General features: G+C 36.1%; 1 protein-coding gene across 3 annotated transcripts in view; it reads right to left on the bottom strand.

The window, feature by feature from the left end:
• KALRN (kalirin RhoGEF kinase) overlaps positions 1–12,441 on the bottom strand; it is a 4,346,166-nt gene that overhangs the window by 1,462,265 nt on the left and 2,871,460 nt on the right. The gene's annotated exons all lie outside the window — the stretch shown is intronic.

Below are 12,441 nucleotides of genomic sequence, written 5' to 3'. Positions count from 1 at the left end.
TCCTCATCGCAGCACAGCGGCTGCTTTGCTGAATGTTGTTAATACCCAGGAGAACAAAAGGAGGACAAGCAGACTCTGAGGAGAAGACACCCCAGCTGGGAACCAAACCGAACCAGAGAACCTCTTGGTGTAGGGTGGCAATGCTACCCACTGTGCATTGTATCTCCCTACTTAGGAGTAACAAAAAAAGAAAAGAAAAATGCCTCCATTCAGATACAAGCACTCCAAAATCAGAATGCTTGAGGGGGTTAGGGGGCTCTGTGGGAACAGCTGACCTCCTTGGCCTTTGCCTGTGATAATGAGCTCGCCTATCAAGACATACACTGTTTGTGAGTCTGCTCACCAAGCAGCTGCTCTTGTTTCTTGCTGTAATGTCTTGTCTTAATGACAATAATGAGATATTGCTCTTTCAGAATGGCCTTTCTCAGTCCTTCTCTCTAGTTTTACTCTTTCAATGCATTGCTGCTTCACTGCTCTTCCTCCTGTTCCATTCCTTTTTCTACCACTGGCAGTGCCTCCACACTCTGCTGTGCCATTCCTTTTTCTACCACTAGCAGTGCCTCCACACTCTGCTGTGCCATTCCTTTTTCTACCACTGGCAGTGCCTCCACACTCTGCTGTGCCATTCCTTTTTCTACCACTGGCAGTGCCTCCACACTCTGCTGTGCCATTCCTTTTTCTACCACTGGCAGTGCCTCCACACTCTGCTGTGCCATTCCTTTTTCTACCACTGGCAGTGCCTCCACACTCTGCTGTGCCATTCCTTTTCTACCACTGGCAGTGCCTCCACACTCTGCTGTGCCATTCCTTTTTCTACCACTGGCAGTGCCTCCACACTCTGCTGTGCCATTCCTTTTTCTACCACTGGCAGTGCCTCCACACTCTGCTGTGCCATTCGTTTTGCTGCTGTACTGATTCTCCTTTAGTAAACACATCAACTTGCCTTCTTGAACTGTTTTCAGATACTTACTGATTTTTCTTCTGTTTATTGCTACCACAACTTCCATTTTATGTGTTTTTCTACCTCTACTGCCCCCTCCCTCCAGCCAGAGAGCCACCAGGACATTGTAAATATGTAAGTCATACATTCTCTTCACCACTACCAGGATTTCTTTTTGCTTCTATGCATTTTTGTTAACCAGCTGGTTCTTCAGAATGAATCACAGTACCCTCTTCATAACAAACGTAGTGACACATTCATTACTTGAGCAGACAATAAATGTATATGGCAATCAGCTATATCCACATTCAGTATGAGTAACAGAAAAACAGAAGATCAGAACTGACACTGAGTCACCTTACAAATTAACAGAGTAGTCAAATGCAGAAAACTGAAGACAAATGAAAATTAACAAATATAAACAAAAGTGTATTACTGTCCTTTACACCCCTACATTGAATATCCATAACAATTCCACCAGAAAAAAATACTACTAAGTAATGCCAATACCCATTGGTTGGGCATAACCTCTAACGCCCCTACATCTAGCAGAATTTATATGGCTTCCAACACTATAGAGGAAATTCATTAGACTGGATCCTAGTATCAGACAATAAATTCAACACAAATACAATGTCAAACTCTGTCAGCGACTATCTTCCAATCTATACAAATAGACATCCCACACTTCCACTTAAACAGCATATTTATAAAACAACAAGCAACCTGTACAAGTTTAACCCAGAAATATTCATTACTACCCTATCATATAATTAACTGTCCCAGCCTAAAAATCTACCCCTTAGATGAAGCTGTAAAAGAATCCAATACAATTTTCCTAAATATCCTAAACAGCCTTGCACCCATTAGAATGAAGAGACTTAAAATAAATAATGCAATTTTGCTCTACAAAAAGAGTAGGTGCAGGAAAGGGAAAATCACAGAAAGGGTGGCAAAAATGTAAAAAAACACACTATCTCGAAAACCTCAGAATGCTCCATGATCATACTAAAAAGCAAATAAATGAAGACAAAAAAATATACTGTAACAATTTTCAGAACAACAGTAAACACAACCCTAAATATTATGGTCAGCCATTAAAAAAAACCTTGCATCCTGGCCAAAAATTCAACCTAACCCCTCTCCAAATAACTCACCACTCAAAACTGCAATAGAATTCCCTTAACCGAGAATTTCCCAACATCCAACCCCAACCCAGCCCAACAGCCACAAATTACCAGATTCACTTTCATCCTCAAACCTGTGTACACATCTTATATAAAACTACTCTCAAACGATATCAAACAAGCTCAATCCATGCTCTACTTCAGCTGATGACCTTCCAAGTGATTACCTTAAAACAGCAGCCAACAGCATTGCCTATCCTGACTCCATTCTCATAAAGAAATCAATCCAGGAATCCCACGTTCTCTCTCTCTGGAAAAAAAATCAGACATTATCCACTGACATAAAGGAGGATATTGAAAGTACATTACTAACTTTAGGATTATAGCAATCTTATTCCCCTCGGCAACATACTTTAAAAATGTATTCAAAAACAATTGCTAAACTATCTCCTGCAAGAAGAACTCCTATCCCCCTCACAACATGGCTTCCATTCCATAGTAGTAACACTAACCTTTTAACCTTTACAGATATCGCCGATAAAGCTAGACATAATGGCAAACAAATGTCCTCCTTATTTATACACTTCTCTAAAGAATTCAACAGAGTTTGTCACACAAACGTCTACTGCAAATGTCCTTACTAGGTCTATCTCACTCCACTTTTCAATGATTCAAAAGCTACTTGTTCAAGCAGTATCAGTTAGTAAAATACTCCACCCTCTCTCCATACCTACCAGTGTCACCACCAGTGTACCGCAAGGCTCTATCCCATCTTCTTTAACATTCTCAGCAACACCCTCCACACATCCACATAACAGGCCTACCGAATATACTATGCAAATGACTCCACACTCATATGTACATCTGACAACTTCACACACTTCCTATAAATTATTCGGTAAGCCTTAACAGCCACTGAAAGATGGCTTCATAACTCATGCTCAACCCTCAAAAAACAAATTATTCTTTTTTCCCCATATCCATCTCTCATGAAAAAAAAACAAAATTTATCATTTTCTGTCTTAATAATGCAACCACTAAAGTCACTTCTCATAGCAAATTAGTAGGGATGAAAGTGAGTGATAACCTTGAATTTGACTTGCATATATAAAATTGCATAAAAAAATCACCAAAAAGTAGGGATGCTTTAAAGACCCCAAAACTTTCTCACACATACAACTAAAACTATACTCACCACTGTTTACCTCCTCCCCTCACTACTGTATAGCACTCCCATGCTTACTAAACTCCAAGCATCACAAAAATCAAAACTGGAAAAAATGCTATAATAAAGTGGCTAAATTTAAAGCAAATACCCCTTTCATGAACCACCACTGTATAGCACTTAATTGGTTAGATCGACCTTAGCAACTAGCACATATCCAGCATCCATCTGCTTGTCCAGCACTAAATAGCATTCTACACAACTGTTCTCAATCAGACATTATGGACCAATGACCAAAAACTCCTTTCTGTCCACAAACCTATCAAATCTGCTTGGGATGGTCTGTACTCATACCATATTGCTAAGGCCTGAAATTTCTTCCCTGTATCCATCAGGTTAATACCCTCCATCCAGTCCTTTAAAACTATTCTATAAGACTTCCTAGCCAAAATCTGTCTCTGTTCTTAAGTAAACCCAGGATAAACTATATATGTAAATAGGGGTCTTTGTCCCCTCATTACTTTTGACTATGTCCAGATTTCTTGAGCTAAGAGCTTGAGAGGTATGCATTTGGTAGAGTTTTGTCTTAATAATATTTTTTATGCTTGATAATTTTTTGTTTAAGCTTTTGTGGGGTACGACTGTGAATGCCATCTTTGCTCCTTTTTATGTCAACTTGTTCATGAGTCATTTTGAGTCACAGTATGTATACAGCCTTCCGTTTTTATACAAATGTTGGTTATTATCATTCATATTATCAAAAGGACAACCATGCTATCAATGATTTTAGGCAATTGTTTTTACTTTATGCATAATAACAGATATGGTTTAAAATGTACTTGGTATCTGGAAATTGTATTAATTTCTTGGACAGTTTATTATATGGTGAATGTGATGGGAAGATTTACATAAAACTCTTTTAAAATTAAATAGTGCTTCCTCATTTTGTACAGTAGAAGCTTTCATCCTTTTCACACTTTGAAATCTCTGCCTTTTGGAGAATTGTGTAGGGTTAAAACAGTATGTACTATATGGTCAGATTTTCTGGAGGAAGCTGTAAAAATCATTACTGTGTTTTGGATAGGGGATATAGTTTGAATGTTGTCAAATAAGATTATTGGAGAATGTGTCATATGGATAGGAACCAGATAAATTAGGCACAATATAATGGCTTAAGGAAATGGAATTACAAGACAGATTTTCAGAAACTTTTTTATGTTTTTGAATATGATGTTTTTCAGAGTCTGACAGAAAGAGTATAAAACGTTTCTCTAAAATATTTCCAATTTTCCCTCTATTTTCACATAAAAGTTGGAAATAATGTTTCTAATTATCTGGTCGACAGCAAATTTGTATAAGAAATGTGATTCCTACTGGAGTGCTACTTAGCAGAGTACTTTCCCTGCAATAACTGCAGCAAATGTACTGATGGCAAGAGAGTCCAAATCATGGGTAGTTTTAGCTGTGATAACAAGGATGATGTCTGTACTGTGAAATGCCCCTGCAATTTGATGTATATAGGAGAGACCAAGAGAAAATGTTAAAAAAACAAAAGAGGGGTATTAATATCAATGATAGTTATAACCCAATTGCAGCCCAATTCTAGTTAGTTCCATGGTAGCTGAAATAATGACTTGGTTGCTACTGTTTCATGTCAGATAGACAGTGACTTATTTAATTGTTTAATTACTGAATGAATGGGGTTTACAAATGGAATGGTTTTATTGCCTGTTATACATTGGAAGGTCTAAGACACTAGATAAATAAAGACTGCTGCTTTTAATTTGTCATTTTATTATTAATAATAAAAGTTTATCTAGCCATGTCTTTGTTGAAAGAATATGTTTTGAAATAATTTCATAAAAGATTGCAGCATCTTTACAATGGTTTTATATTACTGTGGTGTACATTTAGCTGAAATGTTTTTTGGAGCATCTGGTTGAATAAACTTTTTTCCTTAAGCCTGCCATTTCAGCATTTTTCTCAATACTGAAAGAGTATGTATTCCAAAAGTATGCAGGGACTAGGGCTGGTGTAGGGATGGTTACAAGTGGCCACTACTTTTTGGAATTGTGTATACAATTTTAGAAATCCTGTCTATAGCTCTGCAACTGAATATACTCCTGGAGTAATGAACTACTAGAAAGACATGGTCAAATACTCGCAAAATGCTGTCAAAGGTAAAGCAAAACAATAAATGTGACTGGAGAACTACTTTACAGTGGGTTGTTAAAGTTCTGTGCATAATGTACATCATTGGTATCATATATGTCAAAGTCGTATCAGTGCATGAACAGAGCCCATAGTCTCCATCTTTGTTAACTGATAAACCACCTGCACCTGAGGTACCATGATGACTTCTTGGGTAGGTCAGTAAATCTTTGCAATCTTTATTGCATGCACAGCTTTTACCAAAGGAAAATAGTCAGAGAGGTTTTGTAGCACCCTATCTAAGAAGTTATAGTGTACAGATAAAAGATATGAGACTGGGGAAAAGGAGTAATAAGAATAAGCAGACTATGCAGACTTGTCAATAGACAAAAGAGCATGGCCGTCGTTGTTAAAACATTTAGTTGTATATGTGCGTGTGTGTGTGTGTGTGTGTGTGTGTGTGTGTGTGTGTGTGTGTGTGTGTGTGTGTATCTACACTTTTATATCGCAAAACCCACAACTCCGAACATTATTTTCCCAAAACAAAAATAACAAATACTGAAAATCCCAAAGGGCTAATTTTTATCAGGGCAAGTAAACACTTGCCCATAACTTAACATAACCATACTGGACTAAGTAAAACCTACCTAAGAGGGGGGCTACATCCCCACACCCCCCAGCTAAATATATACCAACTCTGGGATCACACTACAGTGGAGAAAAGGGCATATTCCCCCCACACTGGGCAAGTGTTTACTTGACCTGGGAAAAATCGCCCTTTGAGGATTTTCAGTATTCATTATTTTCATCTCGGGAAAATAACGTTTGGTGTTGTGGGTTTCATGATGTAAAAGTATATGTGTGTGTGTATGTGCGTAGGTGAGTGCGTGTATGTCTGTGAATGTATATCATTTGAGACTCAAGAAATTCAGCACAAAAGACAGTGATGGAAAATTTGCCTTTTTAACTAAAGACCAGGTAACAGATGCTAAGACTGAATCAGAAGCATCTAATATATAAGCAATAATGCTGAAAAGATTGAGTGTTGCGGGGAAACAACAGACTTCAAGGGGTATTGTGAGGCTCAAGGCCATAGGTAGCAGGTCAATGGGCTGCTAAACTGTTTTTCATTTGTCTAGTCAGTCACTAGTATAAAATATTTTTTATATTTTTAAGTTTGACTTTCCACCAACTTTTACTAAAGCATACACACCTCCTTCTGTGACTGCCTCACTCCTCATTCCCCCCTTCTATGCCCTTGTAAACCCTTACCTCTGTGCCCTCACACTAACCCTTACTTACTTATTCTCACTTCTTGATAGGTAGGTATTTTCACTGACAAATTCCACAGTATTATGCTTTGTATGACATATTAAATTTCTTTATTGAATCATACTTTACAATATGAAATGTTTTCTTTTGTTCTTCAAATAAATATATGTATTTTTCTGTAATTTTACTCACTAATCCTTTTTTAAGATATTTCTTCTTATGTAAAATATGATTTAATTTTGTTTTATCTTGTATTCTTTGTATGTTCCCTGTAGCTTATATTGTATTATTTTTTCACTCAATGTATGTTCTCTGGAGCTCTTCTCCCTGAGCCTCCACTGAAAATGGGCTACTTGGCCCAGTGGACTTTCCTGGTAAACAAATGTCAATAAATAGATAATAAACAAATAATAAAGTTGTCATAATATATGAAATCATTGTTAAAGGAAGTATTTTATATCCTAAACAACATTTCTACAAGTATTTAATAATCTAATGTACAGATTTAGAAGTGCAGAGACAGTTTCATACATATACAGCAATTCAGATGCAAGCGCATGCACACAAACATACACACACACAATTTATATGTATGTATATATATATATATATATATATATATATATATATATATATATATATATATATATAGCTAGACAGATGAATAGATAGATATAGATGTAGAGATAGCCTAGCCATATATATATATATGTATATACATATATATATATATATATATATATATATATATATATATATACTGAAAATCTCGGGGACACATCCTTGCAACTGCTGCTGCTGCAGTTACTTGCATTAATTTTGTTTTATTTATTTTTTCATGCTCGCTAACTGAGCAGAACTTTCATTCTTTGAGTTTTATATTAAATTTTTCATGCTCTTTAAACTGTGTTTAGTGAGTATAAACAGGACGGCAGCCATTTTATTTTCATCCATTCTTCACAGCAGTTCAATATGTTGGTGTAAAGCTGCAGACATTTTTCTTTTTGGGCTCTCCTGATACTTAAATACTCTGATTGAAAAGGTTTATTCTCCAAAAAGTTATCATTTAAATTCTGTAGATTTTCTAATGATATAGAATGTACTTCTGAAGAGGTAACCTAAAAATACTCGTGGAAAATTATCATATGTGGATCCCCCCGTGTTCTTCCTAAGTAAAAAATAAGGCAAGGTGCGTGGGCTCTCATCCTGCTAATTTTATCTGGAAGTTTAAAATACACTGCAACAATTATGACCCCTTGAATCTAAAACTGTTTTTCAGACTAGATGGCAGGACCATTGTAGCTTTTGCTTCCCTATGAAGAAACCTAGCTCCTCGATGTGTCCGTATATATGCAAAATGAAAACTATGTTACAAAACCTTCATTCTGTCCATACAGATGTAACGTTCGGGTCTATATTATATAATCAATATTTTATAACTTAGAATACCATATGCTCGACACCATATGGTCGAAGTTATAAAACTTTGAATATATAAAAAAAAAATAATAAAATGACAAAACAAAAACTAAGGGTTGTAACAGATGTCCAAGTTATCCATTACTAAACATCTCTAGTTTTTAGCAAACATCTCCCCTAAGGTGGTGAAACTTTAAAGTCACTTTTTCTGATTTAATATTCTGCAACATTTTGTTTGCTTTATAACTGTTTTGTACAGTTGCATAATGTATGCTTGATATATGGCATCTTGCATGTATCAAACATTTTATCAGGCTTGCTTTGTTTTGCAATCTAGAGATACTGACTTATCTTAGCCAGCTTTAGAGTAACCTCTCTATCTCTGGGGAGAACTTTACGGGTCTATATTATATAACCAAAGTTTTATAACTTCGAATACCATATGATCAACACCGTATGGTCGAAGTTATAAAATTTCGAATATATATAAAAAAAATATTAAAAAAAAGAAAAAAGTTACCTGACACTTTAAAGCAGGGGGACACCCCCCACAACCCCCGTTCTTTAAATATACCAACTCCGAGACCGCACTATAATGCGGTAAAGGTTTGATACATGTAAGATGCCATATATCAAGCATACATTATGCAACTGTACAAAACAGTCATAAAGCAAAGAAAATGTAATCCGGCATAATTGGTACTGGAACCCAAAGTTCTCAAAAAGCCAAACAGTTGCAGAACAAAGCTTAGTTCATAAAACCAAGACTGGATCAAGTATGAAACAAACCAAGCAACGCTGATACTAAACAACTGGCAGGAAATTGATCTATAGCTTAGCTTAGAATATATGAACCTCATGAATGACTTCTTTGTTAAAACTGAAGCAGATATACATACTGAGATATGTGAGCTAGAGAATAATATTTCTGCATGAGGTTTATTCTCTAAGTATATATGTGATTATGACAAACTGCTTGAGAGGTTCTCTAAATTGGATGAGAGCTTTGAGAAAGCTAAAGGGCATAAGCTGAATAGAGACAACAATGGTTATAGCAACGGTCAGATTTTCGCCTGGCCGAAAGTAAAACATAACCTTGAGACTGCTAAGAATGTCACTTTTGTTCCAAATAGACAATCTAACTGTCAGGATGAACTGGATGATGTCACTGTGCCTTTAAATCTTGTGCAACAGAGTAATACACAGCTTGATGGTAATGAGCTTTAGCAAAATGGACCGACGGACAGTTCAACCAATGAGATACCATCGACGTCATCAATGTTGGTAATGGAGACATGCCCACAAGTGATAAGGAATTCTTCGTCTGCTGAGGTGTTTTTTTTTTAACAGATGAAATGGTCATACGTCCAAAATTACCAGAACAGCTTGTGGTGAAGAAACGAGAATGTTCCAGAGGCCGTTCAACACAAAGGAAAAGAGGAAGAAGTCAAAGCAATTTCAGAATTCAAAAATAATTTCTTTAAAAGGTATTGTTAACATGAATTCTGTTATCAATCTGTCTAAGACAGAGCTTACAATATCTGATCTAACATTGCTAAATAAGGGATTGAAATTCATTCCTTGTGCTATGGATGGTTTAAGTTCTATATTAATGGATTTGAAGCTTTTTGCTCGTAATTTGGACTTAAAGCTCATATTTAAACAACAGGGAACATTGTATAATAATGTATGTAAACGGTCTGGTGTCTTTATACCAAACAGTCACCTTGTTGTTGTTGCCTTTTCTACTATTTGTGAAAGACACAAATGTAAATGCCCAATTAATACTCAACCCAAACAAAACTAAACTTCTCATCTTCCAACCCATCAAACATACTCAAAATAACTCTCACTTTAACATCACAGCAAAAGACAACACCACTATATACCCAACTGAACACACCAAATTGCTAGGAGTGGAAATAGACAATAAACTAAAATTTGACATTCACATATCCTTGACCATAAAAAAAGTCCACAAAAAACTAGGAGCGCTATACAGAAATAAGCAACTTCTCACCAAAGCAGCAAAGATTTCAATAGCAAATTCCCACCTTATCTCCACCTTACTTTATGCTTGTCCAATATATACCAACCTAAGGCAATGCGATCTAAACAAGCTAGAGACCTGCTACAACAAAATTGCCAAATTAACCACAGGGCATCCTACCGTAGTCACCACTGTCTCTCACTTGCTGAACTGGGCTGGCTTGAACTCCCTCACCTCCTTCAATGGTATCAACTCTCACTCGCCCACAAACTAGTAAATCATCCACTAAATGTCCTATCCCTCCAGAATCTACTCCAACCCTATCGCACCACCAGACCACTAAGATCCAGCAACAAAAATCACTTGCAGATCACTAAAGCCAATAACTCTACTGGTGAAGCACTATTCTCTTGCACCACAGCCAAATTATGGAACTCCCTCCCACCCACAATTACCTCAATACCATCATGCACCCACTTCAAAACTTTACTAAAAGGGACCTAAAAACATGCTGGCTATGCCCTTGCAACTCCCACTCTAATATCACCCTCCCCATCCAACCACTACCTTTCTTTCCACTTCACTAACTACCTTGATTATAGCAAGCTCAGATGCTCATAAGCCAGTACTTATTATACAGCAGGAACTTCTTCTTGTAACATTTGTTATTGTCTGTTATGTACTTCACAGATAAAGATTCTAGTTGTTTACTGATGTACTATGTTCTTCATCTGTAAATATGTTGTAAGTAATTGCTATGTAAATTTTTAATCGCTATGTAATCCAATGTAGCTACTGTCTGTTTATTTTAACTGTGGAGCTTTTCTCCCCGGGCCTCTGCTGAAAATGGACCTACGTCCAGTCAGACACTCCCGGTCAACAAATACAAATAAATAAATAAAGACAGATTAGAGAACTATATAGCAAATGTTCTTTTAGAAAGATGTTCAGCTTAACTATTGATGAATTTACTTCTTTAAAGAAACTGATACAGGATGATAGTATAGTTATAAAAGAAACTGATAAAGGCGGGGCTGTTATTGTTATGGACAATCAAATGTATTTTAACAGCATGTCTTTATTTTTAGCTGATACTAGTACTTTTAAATATGTAAGTAGTAATGATGTTTATAAGTCTGTGAGTGTTATTAACACAATAATATGTGACTTACAGCTGATGAATGACATTAGCATAGAGCTTTACCAATATTTTACGGTAGCACATACCAAACTATTTATTTTATATGGGTTACCAAAGGTCCGCAAAAGCTTAGAAACTGCCCCATGAGACCAATTGTATCTGTGAGGGGTTGGGCCCATTTCAGTTTATTTACAGAATATATTGTCTAAGCAACTTTCATATGTAAAAAGCTATATACAGTATACTGCTGATTTTTTGAGAAGTTTCTCTGGTTGGTTTAACACATATAAATCTCTTGGTACTAGAAATATGTTTCTAATGGTGACTCTTGACATAGAGTCAATTTTTACTGTTATACCTAATAGTTATGGCATTGATGCCATAAGGGAACTGTTGGTCAAAAATGGGCAATACTGTGGTAGATTCAGTGAAACTATACGTGAACTACTCCAGTTAGTACTAGATAATAATTATTTTTTTTCAATGAAAGAATTTACCATCAAATATCTGGCATAGCAATGGGTACTAGTACTGGATAAATGGGAGACTGAATTTATATATCATGGCCCACAGCAATATTCTCAGAATATTAGCTGCTTTAAAAGATATGTGGATGATTTTTTTTTGTTTGGCGTGGTAATAGGGATGAACTAGATGTGTTTTTAAACTATTGTAATAACAGCACTGAATTTTTACATTTTTCTATGACATGTTCAGACACTAGCATTAACTTTTTGGATGTGAGAATTTTGTTTGATGGTACTGAAATTCAAACTACTGTTTATAAAAAACCTACACATAGGAATAAATTTCTCCATCGAAACAGTATGCATGCACCACATGTGTTTAAAAGTGTCACAAAAGCTCAGTTTGTTAGAATTAGTAGACAATGCTTCTATAGAAGAATGTAAGAAACAAAATGCAGGAACTGAAAACTGAATTTATGGAGAGGTGCTATAGGGTCTATATTATATCATCGAACGCTTAAAAAAGTGAACGCTGATTGATCGACCTAATTTAAGCGAAAGCTTACAATCTCGAACTGTCAGATCAGCGATTTTTTTTTCCCAGGGAAAATAATCGCTGATCCAAAACACATACACACAACACAAGCACACCAAACAGAAATCCACACACATACACCTAAAATCTGATACCTAACCTACACTAAACTATGCACACACCACTAACTACCCACTTACCTTAACCCAAACCCTAACCCTAAGGTCCGTCACT

This window comes from Protopterus annectens, chromosome 6.part0 (genome assembly GCF_019279795.1).
Source record: "Protopterus annectens isolate FY-2018-M chromosome 6.part0, PAN1.0, whole genome shotgun sequence".
NCBI classification, from domain to species: domain Eukaryota; kingdom Metazoa; phylum Chordata; order Ceratodontiformes; family Protopteridae; genus Protopterus; species Protopterus annectens.
Note: the sequence above shows the minus strand (reverse complement) of the source record. Positions and strands in the feature narration are given on the sequence as shown.